This window comes from Choloepus didactylus, chromosome 17 (genome assembly GCF_015220235.1).
Source record: "Choloepus didactylus isolate mChoDid1 chromosome 17, mChoDid1.pri, whole genome shotgun sequence".
Lineage (NCBI taxonomy): Eukaryota > Metazoa > Chordata > Mammalia > Pilosa > Megalonychidae > Choloepus > Choloepus didactylus.
Genome location: NC_051323.1, coordinates 58797868 through 58813562, shown reverse-complemented (window position 1 = coordinate 58813562; position 15695 = coordinate 58797868). Strand labels below are relative to the sequence as shown.

General features: G+C 38.8%; 1 protein-coding gene across 3 annotated transcripts in view; it reads left to right on the top strand.

The window, feature by feature from the left end:
• The window catches only part of RASGRP3 (RAS guanyl releasing protein 3), a 113691-nt gene that overhangs the window by 3863 nt on the left and 94133 nt on the right, over positions 1 to 15695 (top strand). The window contains exon 1 of one of the 3 annotated variants that reach the window (XM_037806549.1): positions 11802 to 11820. The exons of the other annotated variants lie outside the window; for them this stretch is intronic. The gene's annotated coding sequence lies outside the window, so the exon portion shown is untranslated. Of the gene's footprint in view, positions 1 to 11801; positions 11821 to 15695 lie in introns of those variants that run through there. 3 annotated transcript variants of the gene reach the window in all.

The window sequence follows — 15695 nt, the reverse complement described above, 5'->3', positions numbered from 1 at the left end:
TAAATAGACAAAAATAAATGAATTGTTGAATGATATTCCATAATATGAAATTTTGTATGACCATTAAATTGCATTAAAGTATTTAACAGTATTGGAAATAGCTGACAGTAAATGTTAGGTGGAAAAGAGAAGGATACAAAGTTTATACATGGTGTGATCTCATTTGCTTAAAAAAGTATTTACATATATATAAAAAAGAATTAAAAATGCATACACCAAAATGTTAACCATAAGAATAATCTCTGAATGGTGGAGGTAATGGTGATTTTTATTTTCTACTTTGTCTCTTTATATAGTTTACATGTTTTTTCAGGGTAAGCATGTGTTATTTTTGTAATTAGGAATAATGATCAATATGGTTTTTAAAAGTGGAGAGCTAAGTCCAGTATTCTAATTTCTTGCTGTCATGGCTGACAATAATATGTTTTGCTAATTCAGCCCCTTAGGCCTCTTTGCCCAGTGAAGAGCTATATCCTGTTTGTGACAGAATAATTCATTGTAATGGAAATGATTATGATGCACTAGCATGGTCTGTGACTTCACTACATTCATCAGCAACAGGAAACAAAGGCACACACTTTTTTTTTCATAATTGTTTTAGTAATAATTGACAATTGGAGGAAATGAATGGCAGAAAACAACTATGGGCAGACAAGTTGGTCAGCAAATCAGACTGGGAAATGTAATGGAGCCGGTCAGTTTTATTCATGCAAAGATTTCACAACACTACAAAGATATTATTGTTTTGTTTTCAATCTACTCCTGAAATCACTATTGTTTTTACCAGCAGTTACACAATTCTTTGCTGGCAGTGGTGACTCCCAATATGTTTTTAATTCAGTAATCCGGTAATCCCACATCAGAGCTTTGGTGCTGAACTTTTAATGTTTATTAATATTCAAGGTCAGTGTGAAGTCCCCGTACGTCTTCCTGCCTACAATTAGACGCCTGCTGCCCACACATAGAATTTAGATGTTGTCTTCTTCAAAAAATCAAATTAATGCTTCAATTGTCTGTGAACCAATTCCTAGTCTTCATTGTAGCAGCAATGAGTGGGGCTGGTGGGGAGGTGGGGTGTGGGAGGAATCCAACAAAAACTCAAAGCAAGTGAATTCATGATTCACTATTCAAGTTCCATGCTGTAAAATGGGCATAATTAATAACCCCTGAGATGAAACGAGGGGCTTGTCAGAAATTGGGAAAGAGCTAAGTAAGGCAGGTATCACACTGCAGTAACTCTTAAGTCTCCTGGTGGCTGTGTCCATAGAGACCTAACTGGCCTGTTGGGTACGACTAGAAATCTTTGGGTGGGAGAACTGAACATGCCGGGGCTGCTGTATACATTACTCCCAGTTATATTTTCCTTCAGTCAGATTTGCAGTAAAGTTCTGCAGTAGTTCTGACTCCCAACCATAAAGAGCACTTACTGGTCATGCTGTTTACTGTGGGAGCCTCTAGACCAGCAGTGTCCAATAGCAATACAACACAAGCTACAAATGCCAGCTACACAGGTCACTTTGCATTTTCTAATGGCCACATTAAAAAAAAGCACACAAAAAGATAGAGATGAAATTAATTTTAATAATATAGTTTATTTAGCCCACTATTCTCAAAACTTTTATCATCACAACCTGCAAGCAACAGAAAAAAATATTAATGAGATATTTTACTTTCCTTTTTCTGTGTGTACCAAATCTTTGAAATCTTGTGAGTATTTTACACTTACTGCACTGCTGAGTTCAGACTAGCCTCGTTTCAAGTGCTCGGTAGCTTCAGGTACCCACTGGCCACAGTATTGGAAACCGTGCAACTCTGAACAGAAGAGCCGTAGTGCTGCCTCCAGTTCTCCAAAGAACTTTTGAAGTTTGGCCTGTGAGATATTTCTGTCCCTTTGGGACGCAGTCTTCTCCCTTCTGACACACTGAGCTGGCCTGTCTTTCCAGTATCAGCTAAAAACAAATCGGTGGAAAATAAGCAAGGCATCGGCAGTTTTTGAGATGTGGCTGTTAGAACAATCCAACTGTTCGTGTAGACCAGGACATCATGGATTCCTCAAGTAAGAATAAGGGTAATACAGTTTTCTAAAAGATCCAAAATTTTGAAATCTGGATTACACGGTTCTAGAGACTTTTTTTATGATGATGTTTTCAAGTGAATTTAGACATAGGAATACATTTTAGTGCATAGTCTAAAGCGAACTTCCAGAAAGTATTATATACATTGTGCTCTTAATAGTTCATAAAACTTAGTGCAAAGAAAGAAATCTTTAGCGATTAAAAAAATAAATAAGTAAAAATCCCCTCCTAACATTGTAACTGCTTGCTGATGTCTTTTCTGCATTCTGCATTGTCTTAATTGACCGGTAGGAAGTATGGTCCAGTCCTCTTGTATAATAACTGCTCTACCCTGGGGACTCTCATGCCAGTCAGCTGGGGCTCTAAAGATAGCACTGTGTGTTAAATGTGGAGATACGAAAATAGAACTAGTGGAAGTGGATAAAACTAGAAGATATTGTAGTCTTACGGCCCTCCATGAGAAGACCCGGAAACAAAGGCCTCTGACGTCCTGGCTGGGAGTTGGAGCCAACTTCAAACGATCATATTTGGGGTCTATTTCCTACTCCATGAGGGTTTGGTCCTGAAGCTAGATTTAAATCAGTCAGAAGCACTAAAATTGAAATAAAAGCCCAAGACATTTCAAATATGAATAATGACCATCCACTGAATCATTTACAAATTGGTAATGTGCCAAAAGTTTGTTTTTATGAATTTTCTTGGCCCTTTGAATTCAGTTTCCATTTTCCCATGGAAACAAAGTTATAAATAGTGCCTGGGTATGTATGCCTAAAATACAATAGCTTACAATGAAACATAATAGAAACAATGCATCTATAACATTCATAATTGACCAAAGCAGAAAAAGAATCTACTGCACTGACTCACAATTACTTTGTGACCAAAGCAACAAACAGAGCATCTACAAAGTGCCATGTGCTGTACTAGGGGCTAGGACAAGCATAAAAGATAAATCGCATTAATTGGATGTGATAGGAAAGCAAATTCACTAAAGAATGAGGAAAAAGATCTTTAAAAACTTTTACTTACTTGTTTATTTTTAGGGCACTGCCTTATCCAAGCCACTCTTGGGTGGAGAAGACCTGTTGGCTTTTATGTCTAATTTAACTGTCAATCCTCAGATTGCCCTTTCCTTAAGGATGAAGTACCTCTGGCCCTGCTTTTGGTGTGTTGCCAGAATTAGGACCTTTCTTGGTTCCCAAATAGGGTGAGATTTTCCAGAGGTAACATTTGGCTGAGAGGTAGAAGAGGAGTAGAGAGAGAACGATTAGAATTTAAGAGACTATGTGGCATATGAGATAGAGAATTGTGCAAAATTGCTCAGTTCTCCTGGGATGGAGGGTGGGGTTGGGGGACAGGACTTTGGATCATTTCTCTAAAATTTCCCCTGCAGCCTCCAGGAGGGGAAAAGGAGGGGAGGGAGTTGTGTGCAACTGGCTTTCACAAGGAGAGCGCTCTGCCCTGCTGTTCCTTGGAAGGACAGACACTCCCATTGTGTTTCCTAATCACTAGTCAAAGAGGAGGGGATGGCCAGGTCAGGACATCTGGGTTGAGTGCCGCCATTGGTTGATTTTACAAATCAACATTTAGAGACGTACAGGTAAACCAATATTATGTATGTACCCAAGGAACAGTAGTCTAGACCAGTGGAACAATACATCCCTGTGATTTATCTCTTCTAAGACAGCTTCCTGGACTCTCTTCTGGCTTGGAACCAAAGTTGTTTCTTTCACAAGGAGGACCACAGACAGGGGCAAGGGGGTGGTGGGGTGGCTGTTACTCAAAGAGGCGCCGGCTTTGGAGTGTTCACGTCTGTTTTCTGTCTCTGTAACCACCCCACTCCCTCCCCATAAACTAACTCATCCTTCTTAAGTACAGGCATACCTCATTTATTGTGTGTCAATTTACTGCAGTTCACAGCTATTGCATTTTTTACAAATTGAGGGTTTGTGGCAGCCCTGCATCAAGCAAGTCTTATTGGCGCCACTTTTTTCAACAGTATGTGCTCACTACATGTCTCTGTATCATATTTTAAATAAGGTATGTACATTGTTTTTTTAGACATAATGCTATTGCACACTTAGTGGACTACAGTATAATATAAATATAACTTTTATATGCACTGGGAAACCAAAAAATTCATGTGACTCTCTTTATTGCAATATTTGCTTTATCTCAGTGGTCTCGAACCAAACCCACAATATCTCTGAGGTATGCCTATATCCTCTCTCAATTTCTTTTGCTTCTAGGACTTTTTTTTAATTCAATTTTATTGAGATTTATTCACATACCATACAATCATCCATGGTGTACAGTCGACTGTTCATAGTACCATCATATAGTTGTACATTCATCATCCACATCTATTTTGAACATTTTCCTTACACCAGAAGGAATAAAAATAAGAATAAAAAATAAAAGTAAAAAAGAACACCCAAATCATCCCCCTCATTGCACTCTATTTTTCATTTGGTTTTTGTCCCCATTTTTCTAGTCGTCTATCCTTACACTGGATAAAAGGAGTGTGATCCACAAGGCTTTCACAATCACACTGTCACCCCTTGTAAACTACCTAGTTATACAATCGCCTTCAAGAGTCCAGGCTATTGGATTGGAGTTTGATAGTTTCAGGTATTTCCTTCTAGCTATTAGGACTTGTTTTTAAAGCACTTACATTTCTTCCTTGCCATGGAAAACTACAACCCAATACACCTAAATCTGCTGTCCCCTCTAGTTATCCATTTGGAGCTCTGATTTTACTGCCCAATCTTTCAGTGTGTTTTCTGTCACATACCACCTTTATTTCCTTCCTTCTCTTTCAGATTTTAACCTCATAAAATCTGATGCTCTGCCCTCAACCCTGCTGAAACTATAACGTCAGAGACTTCCTAAATGATGAGTGAACAATTCCTCTTGATCCCTGTACTATTCAATAACCTAAAAATGTCCTCTGTTGAATTCACAGATGGTGCATCATCACTGTTATCTTCCAACCTTTATGAACATTTTTTTTCTCTACCCTCCAATTAGAGCCATTATTTCCATTTCTTTCTAAATCCTTTTTTTCTAAGAGGACTTGTTCATGGCTTCGATATGTAAATAACTCTGAATCTGCTTATTTAGCTCTGAGAGAATTTTAGCCTAAGTTGGAGGACTAGCTGTTTAACTGTCTGCAGTGTTTCTACTTGATGTTCTGCCATTGCATCAAACTTCGCACATTCGAAATAAAATTTCTGCCCTCCTTCCCTCACCCACTCAGCCCACCTGTGTTGTTTCCTTTGATGGTGAAGTTATCCCCTCCAGGCTGGAAGGGATCTTTCCTCCACCTTGTCCTTCCCTTCCCAGTAACCAAGTTTATCATTTCTCCCTCTTAAGTGGATCTCTCCTCCATTCCTCCCTTTCTATCATCACTGCCTCCATTCTTGCTCCTTTTTGTCTTACTCCTGGACTATCACAGGGGCCCTCAAGCTCAGGGTTCCCCCCTCCCACACACCCAGCTCCACACACTGCCACAGGAGTCACCTTCAAACTGCCTAGGGTCTTAGCTCAGTTGCCTGGAATAAAAATACATTCAAAGTAGTTATATTGGTTGTAAGCAAAGGTATATCTCAACTTCACAGGGAGTGAAGTTGAGATTGGCAAGGGCCTTCCTTCAGAAACCGGATGGCCAGGACGGTGACTTTACTGGAACTTCCTGATCTCTCACCTTCACTCCCCTAGGGGCTCTGCTTCCCACTCTCTAGTGTACCAGGTTTCTCTGCCTCACCATGTTCAGGAGAAGGATGCCTATCAGCTCCCTCATTTGAATGTTCTTTTTGTTTGAGCACTGATAGAAATGGATAAAACTCTTGCTCTGAATTTCGAATTCTCGTGGGAAAGAATCTGAAAACCTTATGGAGACTGGAAGGATCTATTCTGACACTTTACTCATATGGCTGACAAGTTGATGCCAACTGTTGGCTGGGGGCCTCTGTTCCTCTCCTTTACGTCTTCTCCACGGGCTGCTTGAATGTTCTCATGACATGGCAGCTGACTCTTCCCAGAAGGAGAGCTACAAGAGACCAAGGGGAAAGTGGCAATGCTTTTTATGACCTTGTCTTGCAAGTTATAAGCAATTAGAGTTTATCTTATATTTCTTCTTTGAGCTTTTCTATATTTTTCAATTTTTAATGGTGAATATGTATTATTTTTAGAATGACACATGCATACATAAATCAACAATTAAAAAAACCCATAAATATTCCAGAGAGGAGTGAGCCAATCCCTGATACCTTGATATAAAGTCGGGTTATCTGTGCTTTTCTCTGTTTGATATAATCCTGTATCTAAGAAAGGGGAATTGGTGAAGAAGACATGTCCACAGTGGGGAGGTTTTGGGTAGGCATGGCTGTATATGGGTCTCAGGGACCAGACATGGAAACTAGGGTTAATGGTATACTAAAGAGAGAGAATTGTATTGTAAAGACTTTGAGCTCCTAACACACATTTACCTACCTCTGCTTTCTTCTGAAATCCCATTAAAATAAGATAAAATGGATTTTTTTGTAAAGTAACAAATAGACAATGACAGTAGTTTAGAGACTAGAAAGTAGATGCTTGACTACTAATTCAGCAATGGAAAGCAGGAAATTAATCAAATTTGCACTGGAGAGCCCTTCAGAGACTCAGGAATTAGTGGCAACAGATACCACTGAAACTGTGGTTGAAGAGAGGAGGCTAAAACAAGGAGAACTGGTTGAAAATCTTCCTGCAGAGTAGTTAACCCCCCAGAACCCTCTCCTGCTTTATACAAATGGGAGATCGTCCCTCTCCCACCGTAGCAGAAGACTGGAGGTTTATTCTCTTGAAAGGATAGAACATGGAGTCTCCAAACTGGGGGACCCTGGACTCTGGACCAGGCCCAGTTGAACACAGGCACTTTATACTCAAAACCAGGAAATTAATTTATAGGTTGAAAGTTGAGACTACAACCCACTTCTCCCACTCAGCTCCCAGAATGTTGTAGGCAAGGCAGAAAATGTGGCTGTTAATAGGTTCTAGTTTTATTTTTTATGACTTGGCTGAAAAAAAAAAAAAAAGACTGTCTGGTTCCATGTCTGAAAAACATAGGAAAGGACTCATTAGGTTAGCAAATCATTCACCTGAGTCAGGTGCTCACCCTTGGAATGTTCAAATGTTGCCAAAGCAAGACAGGTGCTTTGATTGGCCCAGTTTGGGTCACATGTCCATCTCTGGACCAATGAACTCCAGCCAAAAGACCATGGGGTTCCAAAGGTAGGAGGGAGGTGGAGGCGGGTTGGGGTTGAAGGTGGTGATGGTGGAGAGTAGGAATGCTTGGTAGACAATGCCACAGATGTCAACTAGGACTTCTTAGGGCGGCAAAGGCTTAAAACTGTCTTATGAATGCAAGAAATGAGTACAATTTACATTTCTACAACATGTTACAGTTATTCAATCTACATGATTTCATTTGCTTCTCAGAAAAACCCATGAGAAGATATTGCCATTCCCAACCTATTTATTTATTTAGGGTCTCACAATGGTTATATGGCAGATTCCCCACCATCCCTCAACTAGGTGAAGGCAGAGCTGGGAGGAGAAGTCAGGCCTTCTGATTCTTAGTCCTGCACAATTTCTGTTTTAGCATCCCGATGATCAGAACAGGACCACAGATTCCTGGATAATTGGGCTGGGAAGGATATTTGGAGAGATGCTGTTTAAGGCCCCACATGAGTGTTCATAGTTTCCTAGACTCTTGCCCACAATTCCCTGCACATCAGCCCCAACACGTGCAAAATCAATAGAGGCCTGGGAAACTGCTACCAAACACAGACAGTCTGAGGAGCCACACAGTCTCCTTTTGGACAAAAGAATTAATTTCTGGGAAGAATTTTCCATCTGTTTTCCAGATAAGATTGATTATAACCATTTATCCCATGTTGCAAATTCCATGAACTAATGGGTGAATTGTAGCATCTGGCCTGGTTTAGTTCAAATTTCCCAGAAGAGTTTTAGCTCTGCCATGTGGGGAAGGACCCTTTACTGTCAGACCTCCTAAGGAGAAGAGGAGCCAGTGTGGTCCCAGACAGTTTCCCCTGAGTGTCTCACTTTAAATAGGAAATGGCTGCATCGTTTTTGAGATTAGAGCTGGTTATCAGTTAGACAATTTCACATGTATTTCATTTACCATCTTGCTGGGGTTAAATTGCATGGAAACATTATTTCTCTTTGCCAGTTCTCTTTGGCACTCTTCCACCCTCCTCCTCCCCAAGTGGGTTTTCTTTGTTATTTTTGGTATAAAGAACTTTCCTTCAATTTCAAAGTTTAAGAAAAGCAGTGAAAAGAGGTTGAGTTGGGATGAACAGTATGGTGGACTGTGGTGTATGCATACAATAGAAAATTGAACAGCTGAAAGAAGCAATGAAGTTGTGGATCTTGAGGACAGCATTTTAAGTGAAATACACCAGAAATGAAAAGACAAACATTATCATGCCACACAAATATGAACTAACTATAATGTGTAAACTCTCAGAAATGAATCTTAGAGCACAGCTTATCAGGGAATCGCTTATTGTAACGGTTCCTAGATTGTAAGTTCTTAAAACAGTCACATCTATTCCTGAGTTGTAATGGTGATCTCTAAACTCTGAGATGCTGAGCTCTTTGTGTATAACCTGGTCAGTCTCTGGAACTTTGGTATCTGTGTGACACCTGAGACTCAGAGCTAGAGTTCGGCAGCTATGAATGTCAGTATTACCTCATACAGCAACTGTTTAAAAAAAAAAGCTGAAAAAGAGTTCTGCAAGGAGAATCTAAGCCTACTTATAATTGTGCCTAGGAGTCTCCCTCAGAGAACCCCTTTTGTTGCTCAGATGTGGCTTTCTCTCTCTTTAAGCCAACACAGCAGGTAAACTCACTGCCCTCCCCCTACGTGGGACAAGACTCCCAGGAGTGTAAGTCTCCCTGGCAACATGGGACATGACTCCCAGGGATGAGCCCAGACCAGGCATCATTGGACTGAGAAAATCTTCTTGACCAAAAGAGGGAGTTGAAATGAAACAAAATAAAGTTTCATGGCTGAGATATTTCAAATGGAGTTGAGAGGTCACTCTGGAGGGCATTCTATTGCACTATATAAATATCCCTTTTTAGATTTTAGTGTATTGGAATATGTTCTAGTTTGCTAATGCTGCGGAATGCAAAACACCAGAGATGGATTGGCTTTTATAAAAAGGGGGTTTATTTGGCTACACAGTTACAGTCTTAAGGCCATAAAGTGTCCAAGATAGCACATCAGTAATTGGGTACCTTCACCAGAGGATGGCCAATGGCGTCCAGAAAACCTCTGTTAGCTGGGAAGGCACGTGGCTGGCGTCTGCTCCAAAGTTCTGGTTTCAAAATGGCTTTCTCCCAGGACGCTCCTCTGTAGCAAGCTTGCTCCTCTTCAAAACGTCACTCACAGCTGCACTGAGTTCCTTCTCTTTGAGTAGCTCATTTATATGGCTCCACTGATCAAGGCCCACCCTGAATGGGTGGGGCCACTCCTCCATGGGAGTATCCCACCAGAGTCACCACCCACAGCTGGGTGGGGCACATTCCAAGCAAATCTAATCAGCACCAAAATGTCTGCCCCACGACTACATCAAAGATAATGGCATTTGGGGGACACAGTACATTCAGACTGGCACAGAATAGCTGGAAGGAAATACCTGAAACTGTTGAACTGCAAACCAGTAGCCTTGATCCTTGAAGACGATTGTATAACCATATAGCTTACAAGGTGTGACAGTGTGATTGTGAAAACCTTGTGGATCACACTCCCTTTATCCAGTGTATGGATGGATGAGTAGAAAAATGGGGACAAAAACTAAATGAAAAATAGGGTGGGATGGATAATTTGGGTGTTTTTTTTGTTTTATTTTTTATTCTTATTTTTATTCTTTTTGGTGTAAGGAAAATGTTCCAAAATTGATTCGGGTGATGAATGTACAACTAGATGATGGTACTGTGAATGGTTGATTGTACACCATGATGATTGTATGGTATATGAATATATCTCAATAAAACTGAATTTTTTAAAATGGACCCATCTCTTTACTTTTTATTTAATTTGATTGTCTTTGCATTTTAAGCTGAGTTTAGATAATTTGTGGTTATTGGGGTATGAATAATGTTATTTTACACTTTCTGTTTACCATCCTTTTTCTTCTTTTTCTCTCCTTTCTTCCCTTCTTTTGGATTTTTCAAGTCTTCTTGTTTGGAAAGTTATGTAATCCATGTCTTTTCCTTTAGTGATTACACTTGTATTTTTAAAATACATACTTGACTTAAAGTCTAAGGTAAATATTTTTAATATTCTGAAAAACAGAAGGACCCAAGAAACCTTTAGTTCTGATCTCATTCTCCAACCTACATGTTGTCACTGGTGAGAATGTTGTTTCCAAGTTTTGTCCTTTTTTTTTTTAAAGCAGCTTTGTTGGAGTATAATTGACCTCAACAAATTGCACAAATTTTAAAGTGTACAATTTGATATGTCTTGATAAATGAAACCATCACCAGAATCAAGATAAGAAGCATCCACTTCATTTTTAAAAAATGATTCATCTCACACATGAACAGGCCCTGGTTGTTACCAAGATCTGCTGGTTTTTTGTAAACTTACAACTTGAGGAGTTCTGTACCTTCTGGACAGAATTAGCAATAATCATCATTCATCAACGTCCACTAGGCACTGAGTTCAGTGCTTTACATACATTATTTATTGCTTTCTTTATTGTATTGCAATTTTAATTACAAAAACAATACAGGTTTGTTGTAAGTGAATATACTCAATTCCAAAGTGAATCATATAAAAAAGGAAAGACTTGCACCCCTCATTTTTCTCCCAAGTCGGTGAACGTTTGTTTGTTGTCACTTCAGGTATTTCCTACACATTTGAAAACATACATCGCTGTAACACAAATGAGGTTAAATGCATAGTGATTTTTTGCAGCTCGCTTTTCTCACTTCCTACAGCAAGGCTCTCTCTCTATTTCCCTCTTTTCCTGGCTGCCTGATGAGTAGAGCACTGAATGAATGCGTCATGATTAGTTTGCTCAATCTCCCCTTAATTTTAGGTTGCTTCTGCTTTGATCTCGTTTTTAAGATCCTGAAGTGCAATACATTATTCCCAACCCTTACAGCAGTTCTGTGAATCGAGTATTACCTTTTCTCTTTTACAAATGATGACTTTTATACTTAGTGGGGTAAGTGACATGCCCACAGCTACTCAGCACTTAACATCTGAGTGTGGAATGAAGACCTGGGTTCCCTGGTTCTCCAATGTACCAGCCCTCTCACCACTCACCACACTGCCTCTCCTACTAGTTGGAAAATGGTAAAAAAATAAATAAAAATAAATAAATAAAATAAATATATATACACATGCACGGGCACGCACGCATACATATATACACACACATATATAATCTATCTATATTTTATGGTAGGACTGTCAGGAGGCTTCCTGGAGATTTTCAGCTAGTAGTATCCTATGGAATTAGAATGCAGGAGGCATGTTTCAGGCAATTTATAAATTTCAGGCTCTTCAGCTGAGAAAGTCAATGTACCAGCTGAGAGACTATTTATAGCAGGTTACTTTCAAGCACCCCGGGGAGGTTGTGAAATTGCCTGTCTATCACAGGCAGCTGGGAATTGCTTGCCCCCTTTTTTGTTCCGAAGGAAAGGACACAGATCATCTGGACCAGTAAGTTGGGTCCACAATTGGACTTATGTTTATTTTACTTAATAAATGTGTTCTTGAGAAGTATGAGTTGAATTTGGGTTGGTCAAATGCCGTTTATAATGTGTCAAGGGTGCACACATTTCTTGTAATCCTGCAATGAGTCGCTTTCTCAAACAAAGAATGCTTTTGTAGTATGAATAAATTTCCCTTAATTTATGTTGAATATAGCTTTTTTTTTTTTTTTTCTTTTCCAAAGTGGGGAACTCTGTGCTCAGCTGTTTTTGTTTTAGAGTCCGTTGGCTGGCATAGCCTTATCAGTTAACGGTAACATAGAATATAAATGCTGCTAAAAATACAGACAAACGTATTCCAGCCTCTTAAGCCAAAATCCCAAACCAAGCTGTATGGTAAAGCCATATAATTCAGAAGAGGTGGTTCCAGATAAGCCCCTATGCCAGGAGGAGTGTAGCTGCAGAGACTGGGTGCTCCTTGTTCCTGTAGTTAGAAAATAGGCTCATCCCTGCCTCACTCAGATGGCAGGTGGAGGAGCTGGTTTTGCAGTTACTAATGCCACAGATCTGCAGAAAACAGAATCAAACGAGGGGCAATAGATGCTTGGTCTCCCAGCACCCTTGCATGCTTTGAGAGGAGAGTAAAATACTTATAATCCAATATGAGCATTTTTGTTCTTAGTAACGTTTCAATTCACATTTGTCCATGAACTTTTTTAATCAATCAGCAATTGATTCAATGGCTGGAATGGTCTTTAGAGTTAATGGAATTTTTGTTTTGTGCAGCTAATAAGGACTAGCTGGGGGAAAATAGACTCTGATCATTAACTTTGAAAAATTTTAGTCAAATGCGCTTTAATCAAAAGCCTTGTGTTTTTAACAAAAATATTGTTCTACTTAAAAAGCAATAGAACATCTTCAATGTAGAAGAGTTAGCTAATATGTTTGGTGAAATATAATTCTGAAATGAATTTTTAGTGGCTCTAATATTATAATCTTGATCTTTTAAGTTGATATTTCTGTATATATTTTTTAAAGCTCATGACCCTTGCATTACTTTTAGTTTAGTTTTGGAAAATAACCTGAGAGTGCCTAGTAAAATTCATAACTTTACAAACCTAATAATCCTAGTTTTGGAAATCTATACCATGGAAATAAATGCACCAGTAACTGAAGACATGTGCAAAGATGTTTATTGTAACACTGTTTATGGAGGCAAAAACCTGAGAGCAATTTTAATGTTCATCCATAGAGTGAATAAACTATGGCATAACTACACTGTGAAATAGCATGCAGCTATTAAAAAAGAATAAATTAAATGTATATTATTGACCTTAGAACCAATATACATGACCATGATACAGCATTAAGTGAAAAGAACAAATTATAGAATAATAAGTTTAAAAATTAGAAAAATAAAACCCCATATATATATGAGACACATTTTTAAACCATATCAAAGTAGACATGTATGTCCGTATGAACGTATGTATATTCTGATATGGGACAGAGAAAGATGAGTGTTATCTCAAAGACACGGAATGGAGATGAAAGAGGAGTTTTTACATTTTTCTCTATATAGCTCTGTATTGTTTGACTTGCTACCAAGAAAGCGTGTTGCCTTTTTAATTTAAATATCTTATAAAGTAAAACGTATACGAGTTCTGCTTTCCTTATTTTGTAAAAGGAAATGAGACTGTTCAATATGATAATGATAATGTAGTTGTTCTGACCATTAGAATATAAACCTAAGAAGAATTTATATGAAGTCAAATACAAATGAAACCCTCATCTGTTAAATTGTTGCTTTTCAGCTGTCTCAGCCCATGTCCCCTGCGTTGGTTTCTTCCCCGGCCCAGGAGCTGTGGTCAGCTGTTCATTTCCTAAGATCTATAGTAAGGAAACAACATACAACCCTCAGGTCTGCCCCCCAATTTGAGAATTTTACCACAGCATAAATTGATCTATGGCTTTGCATTAATCAAAGAAGCAATCACATAGATGAACCCCAAGATCACTCCTTATTTAATTAAAGCATAAGGAAAACTGGAAATTTCCCTACCACTTTTTCTAATGTGCTTCTAAAAGTGCTTTCTTAGTTTACCCCCAAATGATCTACAAATTAAAAAAAAAAAAAAATCCTTTTGCAATAATATTAGCTCCTCATTCCTCAGCAGGTTTTTAACTCTGCCAGTGGTTAAGTCATAATGAATATCTCATCCAAAGGCTTTCCTCACACAAAGGATGTAATACCGAGACTGCACCCAAAAGATTGAGCAAATAAAAGGCAAGCTTAATGAAGTGTAGGATAAAGGGAGTGATGACTTAGAAAAAGATTTAGAAATCAGGTTAAAGGCCCAGACCTCAAAGATTAGTAACCTAGAGGCTGTGATGGTTGGATTAGAACTTGAGCAAGTAGTTTGGCATGAAGGTTTGGAAAATATGACTTGGAGTTCGCTGGGTCTGGATAATCAGATAATTAAATTAAAAAGCAAAGCAACTGACTAGAAAGTCGACTTTGTTTACAATTATGCACATTTTTGAGCAGATGGATTTGGTATCAAAATAACCCATTTTATAATTAAAGCCATAGTGTAAAAACTCCATTCATTCATTCATTCATTCATACAGAAAGTATGGACTGAGCATCACCTTCCAGCCAAGGCCAGTGGGCAGTGATGTGAATCCAGGACAGCTGAGTAGACACAGAAGGAGTCCAGTGTCTGTGGGAGTGAGGCAGCAATGGATGCCTGGTGGGGAGTGGGGCAGAGGAAAGAAAATAAGGGGATTTGGAGTTCCTAACTGCACTTTTCTTATGATTCACAAATATCAAACTACACCTCACCTCATAGATTTAGCTATCACACATTAAAAAAAAAATGAATTCAAGTATTTACTTTGCCTCATTTATTCCTGAGTCAGCTTGTATTTTCTGCTTCGAAATAGCAACTATTCTGAAACTTGAATGGAAAGGAAATCATAAATCTGAAAATTGCCCTTAGATTATTCTTTCCACTCTGAAAGCCTCTCAGGAAAAATGTGAAGAGGCAGCCTCAGGGATTTTTTTTTTTTTAACATAAGCAACTCTGTTCAAGAACTAAAAGAATTCCAGAAACAGCAGAGGCATTTTAGAAGGTCTAGATTAAGGTTAATTTTACCACTAGCCTGAGGTTTATAGGGGTGAGGTGAGATCCTCAAAGATGAATGAAAGTTGCTGTCAAATTGAGGTTTTGAAATAAAACTATTAGGGGGAACAGTTGTTGTTATGCAAGTAATTATGCTAAGCAAGATGTTTTGTGCCATGAATGCTAAATTTTTCTTCTCAGCTGTTACGGAATCCAGATTTGGCTAGGAATCTAGCCTAGTTTAAGAAGCTGATGGAGAAGAAGAAGGAGGGGAAAAAATTAGGAGAAAAAACTGCCATAAAAGTAAACTTAATTAAATTAAGTAAGCACAACTATGGTAAGGGTAATATACTTTTGAAAAGTGAATGAAAATTTACTAAAAGAAAGAAAGAAAGAAAAGAGATAAAAGACAGGAAAAAGAAAGAACTGAAAGGGGAAGTCTAATTGCAATCTGGCACTGACTTGTCCGGAAATGTGGGAGTTTCTCCAGTGCTGCTGCAAGCCTGGCTGACCGCAGCTGGAGAGTGGAGGGGCCTTCTCCAGAAGCTCCTGTCGGAGGCTGTCTCCTCATTCGTTCTCTACCTTCTGTCCAGCCCAGCCCATCTCCAGCTTAAACGAACTGTGTTCCAAAGGCTCACTGGCAAATTGGTTGTTTGAAACAGAAGGTTTTTATCTACAGAACACATTTATCCTCAGAAACAACATTAAAAATGTGCCTTACAATGGTTTCTTAGACTTTACACCCAAAGCACAAAGAATG